The sequence below is a fragment of the Rattus rattus genome, chromosome 8 (genome assembly GCF_011064425.1).
Source record: "Rattus rattus isolate New Zealand chromosome 8, Rrattus_CSIRO_v1, whole genome shotgun sequence".
In the NCBI taxonomy this organism is placed as follows: Eukaryota; Metazoa; Chordata; class Mammalia; order Rodentia; family Muridae; genus Rattus; species Rattus rattus.
In genome coordinates, this window is record NC_046161.1 from 32,669,262 (window position 1) to 32,684,288 (window position 15,027).

Here is a 15,027-nt window from a genome sequence, read left to right on the forward strand (position 1 = left end):
TCCTCTTTCCTTCTCCAAGCCTTCACTATAGCACATGTCCACACAACTTGCATGTTACTACACATATGTCACATATAAATATTCACACACACACACACACACACACACACAGGCACACAACAGATGGAGAAACAAAATTATAATAGATACATAAATCTTTCATTTGAATTAATTTGAAAAAAATTTCTACATTCTCAATTCTATACTCAGAAACCAGCGTGTATATTTTCATCATTTTAAACACAATTTTGTAGAAAAGTTTTACAAAAGAAATAATTCTTTCATAGATTCAAACACATAATTTGCTAAGAAATTTATTTTCCAAAATAAACTATGTAATCTATACAATGCCCATATGCAACATATTAGAATATTTGATGATACTAAAAAGTTATTTCTATTGCTTACAACAAAACAAGAGTGCTGGTGACAAGTCCAGCATCTATGTAGCCTGAGAAAGTCAGTAATGGGTGGCATCCATGGGAGTCGGGACAACAATTGTACTTGAAGCAGCAAAAGTAGCTTATTTTTAGTAAGTTTTCTCTTTTCTTTTCTTCAACTCTTTGCTATTTCATGGCCCAAACAGCTGGCTTTCAGTAATTTGACTTCTGCTGTTAGCAGCAAGGGATTAAGAAAATAAGTTAAGATCCCCAGCTCCCAGAAAAAAAAGGAAAAAAAAAAAAAAAAGAAGTTAACCACTTGGGTTCCTGGTTCTTAGAGTCTCAGGCCCATTGTTGATTAGGCAAGAGGTTCTGTTCTGAGGTCTCTCTCTCTCTCTCTCCCCACCCCTGGGTCAGAAAGAAAAGGAAGAAAGGGAGAATTTAAGTACACACATAGACATGCACAAATATACTCCCTTTGGCAGGCCCCACTGCCTATCTCAACAATTCCGTAAGAGTTCACACCTACATACATAATGTGCATATGCCTACAGACATTTTCATTTGCCCAATAGGACTGAGACCAAATGCTACATTTTATTTCTTTCCTCTGGCTTTCTTATACCTTCTTAGACAAAAGTTCTTTTTAAAATTACCTCATAAATGAAATAATGTTACATAAAAGAGAATTGATGAAGTATGTTGAAAGTAAGTTCAAAACTGTGTGGCATTCTATAAGCCTACTAAAAGTTAAAAGCAACAATTTCTCCTGGCCTTCCTTGTTTTATCATTGTTCACATCTATGGCTGTAATCTTGGACCTGACCTAGAATGAATGTTTCTCCCTGATCATAAATTAGTTTCAAGTCAACTTTCTTATCATATATATCATAGGCACAATTAGCCTATGATATATAAAGGTTTACAGAGCTCTATTTTCAGCTCCATAATGTATGGGGCTTAAAATTACTTCTATCAATTTAAGAGTGCTATGAAGTCATTATCAGAAGTTGTGAAATCATCAATTTCTCTATATGGTATTAATACAAGAAAGTACAACTTCATGTACATCTGCAGGAAATGTCCCCATTAGAAGAGTTTGATGCCCAGGAATCAAAAAACTATGTAATGATGACAGAAAAAGGCATATCAGCAGCAAGATACAATCCTAGGATGAGGTCTCTAAGAACCCTGCATCTAAGAGCTCACCCGTTACAAGCCATGCAAAATGGTGGGTCATCTCCAGAAATCTCACTTCATAAAACCATTCCTAGATGGTTTCAGACATAAAATGATCATGACTGAAAGCTCATTTTCTTCATTTTTATTATAATTAAAATACAATTAATCATTTCTACCTTCCATATACAGAAGAAAGTGGCAAAACTGAAAGCAGCAAATTTTAATATTTTAGCTTTACGTTATTGAGTTAATGTATACCAGTGAAGGTAGGGAGGTATCTCAGCAGGACCTAATAGAGAATTCAGAAAATATAGTCTTTGTCAATTTCGATCTCTTTGATCTCCTTTTGTTGTCTTCTGGTTCCAATCTCCAAACTCCTGCTTTCTGGGTTCCTTGTAAGCCCAGGAGCAGAGAGGTCTACCCTGAATCCTTTGGAGTCCACTTTACAGTTCCATGCATTTAACTACAACTCCGGACACCTACAGACATCATCACCCGCTACATGAGACCATATAAACCCTGCTTATAGAATCCCCCCTCCCCCAAGTATCCCCATTAGCTACAAGCTCCACCTTTCATATCCTGAACTCCATTTCTGGGACCACAACACCAACTTCCCTGGAAGAGTGCTGAAGAGCTGCTCTCTGGGACAAACAAAAGCTTTCACTCATCAAGGACCAAGAACTCTATCTTCATCTCTAGAGGTCTGCACCCACACAGAACGACCAGTAGCCTGAAGCCAACGGGGTTTTCCAGTTCTGTCTGTTTTCCTCGAAGCTGGGTACCACCAGGGACAAGCACCTACACCTGTGGTCCCAGAGGTCTGATGACACCTAAAACTACATCCTCTACCTGCAGTCACACAGGTCTATTCCCATGAGAGACTACCAGGACTAGGCAACACTAGGAAGAACAAAGAGACTAAAGGGTATAAGGGTAAGAATATAATCAACAAAAGCCAGAGCAAAGTGGCATGACCAGAACCCAACTATTCTACTACAGCAAGCCCTGAATATCCTAACACACCAGAATCCCAAAAAATTACCTTGAATGTTACAAAGATAATAGAGGAGTTTAAGGGAAGATGAATAAACTCTTAAAGAATTAGAATAATATCCAATCAAGCAGGTAGAGAACTTTAAAGAAGAAATGAATAAATATGAAGAAAATGGGAAAATATAATCAATCAGGAAAAAAAATGAATAAAACTTTTCCAGATAGAAAAAAGGAAATAGTGGTAGTAAAACATAATTTGAAGCAATTCTTAAGACAGAAAACCTAGTGAAGAGAACAGGATATACAGACAGGAGTATTGCCAGCAGAATTCTCAAGATAGAAAGGAGTATCTCGGGTATAGAAGACACCATAGGAGATGACTAAGGATGTCCAGCATTTCTTTAGGTGCTTTTCAACAATGTGAGATCCCTCAGTTGAAAGTTTTGTTTAGCTCTGTACCACATTTTAATATGGTTATTTGGTTCTCTGGAGTTTAACTTCTTGAGTTCCTTGTATATCTTGGATATTAACCCTGTAATAAATGAAGGGTTGCTAAAGATTTTTTCCCAATCTGTTGGTTGCCATTTTGTCCTATTGACAGTGGCCTTTGCCTTAAAGAAGCTTTTCAATTTTATGTGATCCCAAATTTCAATTGTTGTTCTTAGGGCATTGGTGTTCTATTCAGGAAAATTTTCTTGTGCCCATGTGTTTGAGACTCTTCCACACTTTCACTTCTATAAGTTTGAGGTTATCTGGTTTTATGTGGACGTCCTTGATACACTTGTACTTGAGCTTTGTACAAGGCGCTAAGAATGGATCAATTTGCATTTTCCTACATGCTGAAAGCCAGCTATTAATAACAATTACTTCTTGAAATTTGCAGGCAAATAAATAGAATTAGAAAATAGCATCCTGAGTGAGGAAACCCAATCACAAAAGAACACACATGGTATATGCTCACTGAAAACTGGATATCAAGCTAAGAGCTCAGAACATCCATGATACAACTCACAGATCATATAAAGTTCAAGAAAAAAGAAGTTCAAAATGTAGATGCTTCAGTCCTTCTTAGAATGAGGAAGGAAGAAAGGGTGATAGTAACTTCTAAGGAAGAGAGGAGGTGGTAGTGATTAAAGGTGGCTATAATCTTGTATGAGAGGAGATAGAAGTGATATATAGAGGTTAAGAATTTGAACAGAGGTACATAGCAATGGGGGATAAAGAACTGGTGGGAACCACCAAAAAGTACTAGATGCCAAGAAATCAAGATGCTCCTAGGACCTAACACAGATGAGATTAGCTGAAATACCCAACAAAGTGGGAATGATAATCTATGGAGACCATATCTAGAGCTTAGGCAAGGCCTCCAGTTTGCAAATGAGGCCACACATTCATCTACAAATTTTTAACCCAGAATTGCTCCTGTCTAAAGGGAATATGGGGACAAAGTGTGAAGCAGAGACGTAAGGAAAGGCCACATAGAGACTACTCCTCCTGGGGATCCAGCCCATATTCAGACACCAAACTAGACACTATTGCTGATGCCAAGAAGTGCTTGCTGACAGGAGCCTGCTATAGCTGTCATCTGAGAGGCTCTGCCAGACTCTGACAAATACAGAGAAAGATCTTCACAGCCAACCATTCGTCTAAATATATGGACTTCAATGGAGGAGTTAGGGAAAGGACTGAAGGAGCTGAAGGGGTTTGCAGCCCTATAGGCAGAGCCACAATATCAATCAACCAGATCCCCCGGAATTCCCAGGAATTAACTGATTAACGATATAGGCCTATAATCTCTAAAAAGATACAAACATTCGTTGAAAGTTTCCCAACCAATGAAAGCCCAGGGACAGATAGATTCAGCATAGAAATCTAGCAGAGTTTCAAAGAAGAGCTAATATCAATATTCCTCAAACTCTTCCACAAAATAGAAATGGAAGAAATGTGTCCAAATCATTCTTTGAGGTCACAATCACCACGATACCTAAGCCACACAAAGATTCCAGAAAATAGAGTATTTCAGAACAATTTCACCTATGAACATGCCAAAACACTCAATAAAATACTAGCAAATTAATTTTAAGAATACATCAAAGACATTGCCTATATTGATTACATAGGCTTCATCCTGCAGATGCAGGGGTAGTTCGGTACATAAAAACTCATCAACATAATCCACCATGTAAATAAACCGAAAAAAATAAAAATACATGATGATTTGAGTAGATGCTGAAAAAAGTCTTTAGTAAAATCCCGTACCTCATTATCTCAAGTCTTGAAGTGACGAAGGCTGTCTACTCTCTCTTTATCTCTTCAATATGGTACTTGAAATCTTAGACAGAGCAATAAGACAATTAAAGGAATATAAGGGGATGCAAATTGGAAAGGAACCAGTCAAAGTATCACTATTCTGAGATGATATACAGTGTACATAAGTGACCCCAAATATACTACCAGCGGATTATTACAGCTGATAAACACCTTCAACAAAGTGGCTGAATACAAAATTAACTGAAAGAAGTCAGTAGCCCTCCTTAATAAAGGAATAAATAGGCTGAGAAAGGAATTAGTTAAACAACTTCATATTGAAAAACAAACAAACAAACCCAGAATAGCTAAAACAATCATGTAAAACGGGAGACATTTTTTATATATGACCATGCCTAGCTTCAAGCTATACTATAGAAAAATAGTAATAAACCTACATGGTATTGGTACAGAAACAGAGAGGTCGATGAATGGAATTGAATCAAAGACCCAGAAATAAACCCATATACGTATAGCCACTTGATTTTTGACAAAGATACCCAAAACATACAATAGAAATGGGAGTGTATCTTCAACAAATGGTACCGATCTAATTGGATCTCTGCAGGTAGATGACTGCAAATAGATCAATATTTATCACCCTGCCAAAACTCAAGTCCAAGTGTTTCAAAGACCTCCACATTAAATTAGATACAATAAATCTAATATAACAGAAATTGGGGAATGGCCTTATACTCATTGGTACAGGAGAAAACTTCTTGAATAAAACAGCATTGGCTCAGACACTAATGATCAACAATTAGTAAATGAGACCTCATGCCAATTAAAAGTTTCTGTAAGTCAAAGGAAAATTTCAACAGGACAAAATGTTAGCTTTGGAATTGGAAGAAGATCTTCACCAACCTACATCTCACAGAAGCCTAATATCCAAAATATATGAAGAACTGAAGGTGTTAACCAAAAATGGCCCAACTAAAGAATGGAGTACAAAGCTGAGGGGAGAATTTTCACAAGAAGACTCTCTAATGGCTAAGCAACCCATAAAGGAATGTTCAAAGTCCTTATTAATCAGGAAAATGCAAATCAAAACAACTAAGAGGTTCTACCTCACAGGCTTCAAAATGGCTAATCTCGAAAACCGAAGAGACAATTCACCCTACTGAGGACATTAAGAAAGGGGAAGACTCCTAAATTGCTGGTACAAGTGCACAATTGGCTTCTGCTTACATAGGTGGTGTTCCAGGACAGTGTCTCATTTTCTTGAGTGAGTGATATCACTAAGTTCTGGTTTAGGCACAAACTTCAGTGTCTTGGGGATCCTGACTAAGGTATTATTTTTTTTTACACGTCTAAGGCATTATTACCATGTTAATTACAAAAATATGTATAGGATGATGAACCTAAGGGAAGAAGAGGAAAAGAAAGAAAAATATTTTTCTGGTAGCAGAATTTATTAGTAACTTTAGTGACTTTAATGATCTTTAGTGACTTGACCTTGATCATAAAGTTCTGATTATTGGGAGAATGAGGCCATGTTAATATCTGTGTTCTGTGTCTCACAAAATAAAATGACCGGTGTAGTAAATGCAACATTAAAGTATGATTTTCTGAAACTTTCTTTAGCATTTTCAAGAATAGCACTTTCCATAGAACTTTATCCAAAAAAAACTTTTATTTCCTTATTCCTTAAACTGTGGCTCAAAGGCTTCAGCAATGGGCGCAACCAAGTTGTTAAAGACTCAAATGGCTGCATATAAACAAGGGCTTAAGGTTTTTATTAGGTAAATGAGGACCATTGACTCAAAGTAAATCAGGATGACAGTGAGGAAGACATTGCAGGTAGGAAGAGTTTTGTGTCTATTATTAGCATAGCTGGTCTTCAGGACAGTATAGACTGTACAGTTGTAGGAGGTGAGGATAAATAAGAAGCAGCTTATAGGCCTCTGGCTAAGACTGATGAATCCCACCTTTCGAGAGCAGATTTATCTACACTGTCTATCTTGAATAACACTAGCACATCCCAAAGAGAATTTGCCACATCACTGAAGCAAGTAGTGAAACTGAAAAGTGGGAGTATTTAAAATCTTTGCCTTCATACATATAAAAAATACACCCCATGACCAGGATAATATATACTCTGTGGTTCATGATTATTGTGTAACTTAGAGGGTGACAGAGGGTACCAAAATAATCCGAGGCCATTACTGGGTCTAGGAAACAATCAATGCAATACAGGAAATGCTAGAATTGCTGGCATACACTGTATGTGTAGCAGACGGCTGGCACGTTTAGTGAGAAGTAGAACTGCATCTTGGGAGAATTCACAGAAGGAAAAAAAACTTTGTTATTCTTCTCTATGAAAAATATAAAAACTCAGTTCACCTTGAGAAAAATGTTATAAGTTTTATATCCAACAGGAAATAATATCCTTAATATTTTTAATGCAAAATAATACCCAGCTAATTCCTCTAGCTCAAAGAAGCAAGCAATTAATTGAATACATTTTTCATCAAAGCTGTTAAATAAATGGCAAATAGTTATAGGAGATATTCAACACTGTCAACCAAAAATGTAAATTAAATTTCAATGGGACACTCTTATGCACCTTCAGGTTAAAATTCACAATGAGAAAACCAAATGACACAAAACATAGATATCCACTTTCACCCGCTTACTGATGATGTCCAACCTAGTCTCTGCAAGAACATTGGAACTGGACATACTTCCCACTTTACCCAACATGGGGTATTTTACTGTATTGCAAAGGAAAATAAAATTATTAATTTTGGTATTAAGACGAGTCAAAGTATCTCAACCTCAGGATCTGAGATGTGGTGTTTGTATAGTGATGTTCAAGGCATGTGCATGCTGTGAAGTTTTGAACACATTCATTGTCCCCTCCATCATTTCTTTCAAATACCCATGGGGATTTTTCCTGATTTAGTCATTGGCTTTACTGGGAACCAATTATACTCAGGTTTACTACATTCCTCATCAAGTTTAAAACAATAGAAGCCTGGAAATAGACATGTCCCATGGGCCAGTATGCCTGAGTATCTAACCTCAGACTGTAAACTTCTAGACAATGTCTATTGCCTTCTCACATATTAAAGTGTTTGCCTGGGGCAGCATGTCAACTTTTTCCCTTCAATTCTACAAATATTTTGGGATTCGGCCTATACAAGTCCTAATTCCAGAATTCAAAAAGGAAGTTTGTTGCATTGAAGAGGAGATAATTGCATTTGTTCCAACAGGAAAAGAAACGTTTGGTTCTACATTAGAATTTTTGGGAATCAAATTTAACAGTGATAGACACCTTGAAGATCTTAGCTATAGACAGGAAGAAAGAAATTTGCAAAATCAGCAAGGCAGGTAATGTACATGCTGATCTATCTACATTTCAATGGCTCTGAGACTGGCTGAAATTTAAATATCTGTATACAGCCAATAAATCTTGTTTGCTAAAGAGCTCTTTTGACTTGTTATTACATGCCATCTTTTCATATGTCCTGTATGGAAAATTATATTGCAGTTTGGTTATACAGTCTAAACTAAAGAATGATAGATAACTTTCACATACTCAAAGAGCAGAAGTTAATCTTTAACTGATCTGCGTACACTGAACACTCCTTACATATGTCAATACAGAAATGTATATATATTCATATATATAGTGAGAGTTTATGTGTTTTCAGTGCAAAAAGACCAGTCACCAATGAGGACAAAACATGAAGCCCAGGTGATACAGCCTCACGGGAGAGACTACATCACCTGCTATTTCATCAAAACTTGCTTCCAGGACAACCTCAAAGCAACTTGCTCACTAGGTACAGCCTTTCCGATTGTTCCAATCAAGACTTTGTTTGAGCCTGCATTTTTTCCAGCCTACGGAGGATAGACAGCAAATGTTACAGAATGACTGTTTCCTGAGATGCAGAACAGCATCTGGGGGAAGTTCACTGAAGGGAAAATATGTCACACATGGACAGCTGGCACATAAGGAAATATGTGAGTTTGTGAAATCTAGTGGGAAAGACAATTATTAGGAAAATGAGAATATGAGAGAGTTAACTACTAGGGGTAAGATATAGAAAGACAAAAACAAAACAAAGAGCTTGTTCCCTGGAAACTCTGTATGTAGAATGCCAAACAGGATTAGCTGAATCATCACTGTGAGATTCCTCATAGTTTTAAGAATCTCTGACTTCAGAGCAGAACACAGATGTACATTCCAGGAACACAAACCCTGAAGTCAAAAGCAGTTGCTCTCTAGTGGAAGGATTTATTTAATTTTTTTTCAAAATTAATCTTTTTATATGCAGCCATTCGATATAAAACATAAGCACAATGCACTTTCAGGTTATAATTTAGAATTTGATGCTTTTAGTAAATTAGATTAAGATCAGTAGAGTTTGTATTTTTTATAGCTTATAATAAAAAATTTAGATAAGAAACAAACATTATTTTTCTTAGAATGCCAAAGTAAGCAGACAGAATAAAATCTAGGGAAAAACCCTATACATACAGAAGTATCTGCTTTTGCCATCCACAGTACTCTTGATTTTTGTTTTGTTTGTTTTGTTTTTTCTTGTATGTTGTTTGTTTTGCTTTTTTAGATGAAGACATTCAAATAAACTATGTCATGGCTGCTCAGAATAGTGGCCCTCTAATATTTAAGCAGTGCTTAGATACTATAAGCTTCATTTTTCCATAGTATAAAGGAATCATGTTGTTTTCTCTCACTCTTTTCTCAGTTAGATACTACCGACTTTTCTTTTCATTTTCTCCCTCCTCTTCCCACAGCTGTGCTCTAGGAACAAAATAGGTTTGGGAAATATGAAAGCAATATAAGTAAAAAACTGTATAGAACCTTGTTGAATAGACAATTCCAGCTTTATAAAATATCTATCTATCTATCTATCTATCTATCTATCTATCTATCTATCTATCTACCTATCATCTATCTCTGTATCTATGTGTGTGTGTGTATGTATGTGAGTGTGTATCTCCTGCTGTGATTATGCTTGTGTGTGTATGTATATATGTACGTGTGCAAATAGACAAAGGAATCATACAAGTGAACAATGCTGGTTCACTCTAAGCATCATCACACCTGTGTAATTGGCATAAAAGTATTATTATAGAAATTCGGAGAATGTTAATATCAATTAAGTCTCATGCTAGCCTCACAATGAAACACTTGAAGAAAAAGCATATTGCAGAATATTAACACCTTAGAGTTTGATCTAGAATCATTTTCTATAGAAACCAGGAGACAAACTGCTTGCTTGATTTAAATTGTGTTGATTAAAACATAAAAACAAACATAGGTTATTTTATTCTGGAAAATCTTTACATAATTTGAAGTCTTGGTAACATAATATGAGAAGTTACAAGTTTATGGATATTATTCAGTGTAGAAACAAACAAATTAACTAAAAATATTATTGGCTCTGTAGTAAAAGAACATGGAGAAACTTTTAAAAGAAGTTAGTATTAATAAAGATATTAAAATATCTTCCATAATTTTCTTGGGACTCCTACCCTTGTCTCTTCTCTTCACCAAGAGTTTGAGTTTTGGTTGGCTTGCCTTGACCAAAACTGATAAGATGTTTCTCACTTTATCTTATTATACTGTATTCTGTTATGTTCTGTTGCTAGCTCTTGAAAGCCTATCTATTTTCTCATGAGAAACAAAAAGTGAGTGGATTCTAAGGAGAGAGGAAGCAGGGAGGAGATTAGAGGAGAAGAAGGAGATAAACCTGTATTTATATTAATTTGTATAGAAAAGATTCTTTGGTTAATAGGAGGAGAAATGTGTTCAGAATCAGCATATATTAAAATCTTGGCAAAAACCAAAGCAGTGTTCTGCAAATGGAATGAAGGCAGTGTTCATGGATTAGAAAATTAAATTTTCATAAGAAATCAGTTTTTTTCCAAGCTAAGAGATAGTGCAGTTATTAATGTTAACGTCAAGCTGATTCTCTTGTTTCTACTGAAATAAATAGTATGAAATGAAGCTTTATAAAACAAAGTTTCTTTAGGCTTACATCATCATATTTTAATATTTCTATGATATAGTTATTAAGATTACATGTCATTGCTGAAAGAAGAGGTATGATATATTAGAAAACTCATGGTTTCCCCAAGATACAATCCACAGACAACATGAAGCTCAAGAAGAAGGACAACCAAAGTGCAGATGCTTTAGTCCTTCTTAGAAGGGGAAACAAAAATATTCATAGGAGGAGATATGGAGACAAAGTTTGGAGCAGAGACTGAAGGAAAGGCCACCAAGAGACTGTCCCACTTGGAAACCCAGCCCTTATACATACAGTCACCAAACCCAGAAAATATTGCTGATGCCAAGAAGAGCATGCTGACAGGAGCCTGATATAGTTGTCCCCTGAGACGCTCTGCCAGAGCATGACAAATACAGAGGCAGATGATCGCAGCCAACCTGTGAACTGAGAATGGGGTCTCCATTGGAGGAGTTAAAGAATCAAAGGAGCTGAAGGGATTCACAATCCCATAAGAACAATACCATCCAATCAGAGTTCCCAGGGACTATGCCAACATCGAAAGAGTACACATGGACAGACCCATGGCTCCAGCTGCATATGTAGCAGAGGATGGCCTCATTGGGCACCAATAGGAGGAGAAGTCCTTGGTTCTGCCAAGGCTGGATTAACCCTCCCCCCAGTGTAGGGGAATGTCAGGGCAGGGAGACAGGATGGGGTTGGTGGTTGGGTAGGGGGAACAGCCTCATTGAAGAAGCAGAAGGGTGGATGGGATAAGAGGTTTATGAATGGAAAAACTAGGAACGGGGATAACATTTGAAATGTAAATAAATGTATACAATATAAATGCAATTTAAAAAAAAGAATAGAAAACTCTGGAACATACCTACAAATACATGTTTGACTTTTGAAAACCTGCACAACCAACAAATTCTTTTCAACCTTAATTCTAGAACAATTAAACATCTGTAAAAGAAAAAATCATTATATATCCATACCTAATAGCTTATATAAAATATGCAATTTCTCTGATCATTAAAATAATCATTCCTTTGTAACCTTGGTTTGTTAGATATTCCTACTGGCAACTCATTATTTTCTCTCAATAGGATAATTTGAATAGAGTTGAAATTAAAATATTTTGCAAAGGTCATGAAAATTAGGAAAATAACTCAAAACAATTAAGAACTATAGGACGTCTACTTTTTTTCCAATTTATGACTATTAAAAATAAAACTTCTATGAACATAGTTGAACAGATATCCTTGTGGTATAGTGGAGCATCTTTTGTGTATATGCCCAAGAGTGGTGTTGCTAGGTCTTGATGAAGAATATTCGCAAATTTCTTAGAAACTACGAAATTGATGTTCAAATTGATGGTACAAGTTTGCACTTCCACCGACAGTGAGAGGGTGTTCCCATTGACCTATTACCTCACCAGCATCTGCTGTCACTTGACATTTTGAGCTTAGCTATTCTGATGGGTGTAGTATGGAATCTCAGAGTTGTTTTTGATTTGCATTTCCCTGATGACTAAGGATATTATATATTTTATGTGTTTTTCTGCCAGTAGAAATTTCTTTATTGAAAATGTGGTAATATAATAACAGTATACTACATAGCTAATAAAAATAAAGATATCATGAAATTTGTGGGCAAATTGTTGGAACTAGAAAATATCATCCTGAATGATATAACCCAGACCCTCCAAAATACATATAGTATGTACTCACAAGTGAATATTTGTTGTAAAGTAGACGATAACCATGTTAGAAGCCACAGACCCAAAGAAGCTAATTAAAACTGAGGGACTAAAGTGAAGATACTTGAACAGTACTTAGAAAGGAATATAAAATAGATATCAGAAGTGGATGTTGTGTGGGTACTGCAATGACATAGGAGTGGGGAGAAGCTGGGGGAATATAGGGAGAGAGCTAGGAGAGATAACAAAAATTGATTGGGGGTAGGAGCATCTCTCAGACTAGCCTGAGACCTGGGATGAAGGAGGATCTTGGGAGTCTATGAGGTGACTTTAGCTGAGACTCCTAGCTACTGGAGATAAGAAGACCAAAATGGTCACCACCTGTAGCCAGGTGAGACTCGAGTGGAAGGAACATGATACTAACTAACCCACAAAAACATCTACCCAGAATTTGTCCTTCCTTCAAGACTTGCATGGATAACATTGGAACAGAGATTAAGGGAATTACCAACCAATGACTAGCCCAACTTGAAACTCACCCCACAGGAAAGTGTCAACCCCTGACTCTATTAATGACATTCTACTATTCTTACAGACAGAAGATTAGCAAAACTATCTTTGGAGAGGCTGCATCCACCAGCTAAAGGAAAGAGATGCTGAGATCCACAGCCAAACATTAGGCAGAATTCTTGAGTTTTGTGGAAAAGTTGTAGGGAAGGATTGGGGGAGACAGAAGGTTCAAGGACACCACAGGAAAACCTACAGAGTAAACTAAACTGAGTTCATGGGGTCTTAGAAAGACTGACCAACGGACCAGAAAACATGCGTGGGCTGGACCTAGCTCCACCCCCCCACACACATACACAAACTCACTCACATTTGTAATGGATGCACACCTTGCTGTTCATGTGAGTTCCCTAACGATTGGAGCAGGGGCTCTCTCTGATTCTGTTAAGTTTCCTTGGATCCCTTCCCCTAGTTGGGCTGCCTTGTCTGGCCTCAGTGGGAGAAGATGAACTTAGTCCTGCTGTGATTTGATGTGCTAGCATGTATTGGTACCTATGATGTGAGCATCCCCTTCTTTTAGAAGAGAGGGAGCAGGCAATAGGGGGAAGGGCATGTGAGTATGAGACTGAGAGGAGAAAACACTTAAAGTGTTAAAATAAAAACACTTTCCCATTTTTTCTCCAAAATTGGGGAACAGTTTCTTTGTTCCTCAATGTCCTTGCCAGTGGCTTTGACATATTAGACAAGTGTATAGCACTAAAGTACATCACCAACATGTTTGAGTTTAGGTCAGAACCCTCCCTGCTGATCTACATAAAATACTTGTGATAGACACTGGAATTGCAGATAGGTGTCACCTTATCTACCTTGGAACTTTCCACAGTAGTCTAAAGATGAGTCAGTCATATTTCTTAGAAGGATTTGGAGTACCCCAGTCTCACATACTATTTGGTGTCATTACATTATAAATTCAAAGGATAAAAAGTAATTTTACAAAATGGATGTCAGAAAGGCAGGGGAAAGAAGGTTACCAGAGATGGAATACACCAAAATACAATCAGAATATAATAGAAACCATTAACCCTTTTCCTCACCTTTGCTTATAGATAATATTTTATTAAAAAGAGGCTATCATTTAGCTCGTGACTTTATCTTTGAATGACTAACCAAATGTCTAGAACTTCAGCTCCAACTCTTCCTCAGTTTCTTGTAATAAATATGATCACAGTGGTGGGAAACATGGGCATGATTCTTTAAAAAAACAGAAAACCAAAAAAAAAAAAAAAAAAGCAGGTCTCAACATCATACTGCACTGTATTATTCTGAGTCATTTACCCTTCATTGACCCCTAGTATTCCTCTATCATTACCCATAAATTGTTGGTGAATTTTGTACGTGAGAAGAACGCGAATTCTTTCCTGGACTCAGCTCTAATTCTTCCTCATTTTTGTCATTGCAGAAGGTTACCTGCTGGCAGCTATGGCATATGACTGCTATTCCTTCATCTGTAGCCCACTGCTGTACAACATTGTCATGTCCCACAGGATCTGTTCCATAATGATGGCTGTGGTTTACTTATAGGGTTTCTTTGGTGCCACTGTCCGTACGACCTATATAACAATGTTGTCCTTCTGTAGGTCTCATTTTGTAAACCACATTGTCAGCTTTTGTCACATTTAGCTCCAGCATTACAGCTGTGGGTATCTTCTCTCGGATCTATAATGTTAAGGTATTTCAAGCAACCTTCTAGCAATAATATGTAACAAAAGAAAGTGTCCTCTCTATACTATATGCCAGTCATGTTCCCAGTGCTAAAGCCGCTCATATACAGCCTGAGTAATAAGGATGTAAAGAACGCACTGAAGAAGATGGTGGGGGAAAGGCAGTAATCCAAACAAGAAAAAAGTGAAATATGACATATTTTCATAGGTTCTTTGTATTCTTCCTTTCTTGCAGAGAAAATAGTCCCTGCT

General features: G+C 36.8%; 1 pseudogene; it reads left to right on the forward strand.

Annotated features, from left to right (window-relative positions):
* The first annotated feature begins 8,540 nt into the window (after positions 1-8,540).
* On the forward strand, positions 8,541-14,734 carry LOC116907339 (annotated as a pseudogene).
* The last annotated feature ends 293 nt before the right edge of the window (positions 14,735-15,027 follow it).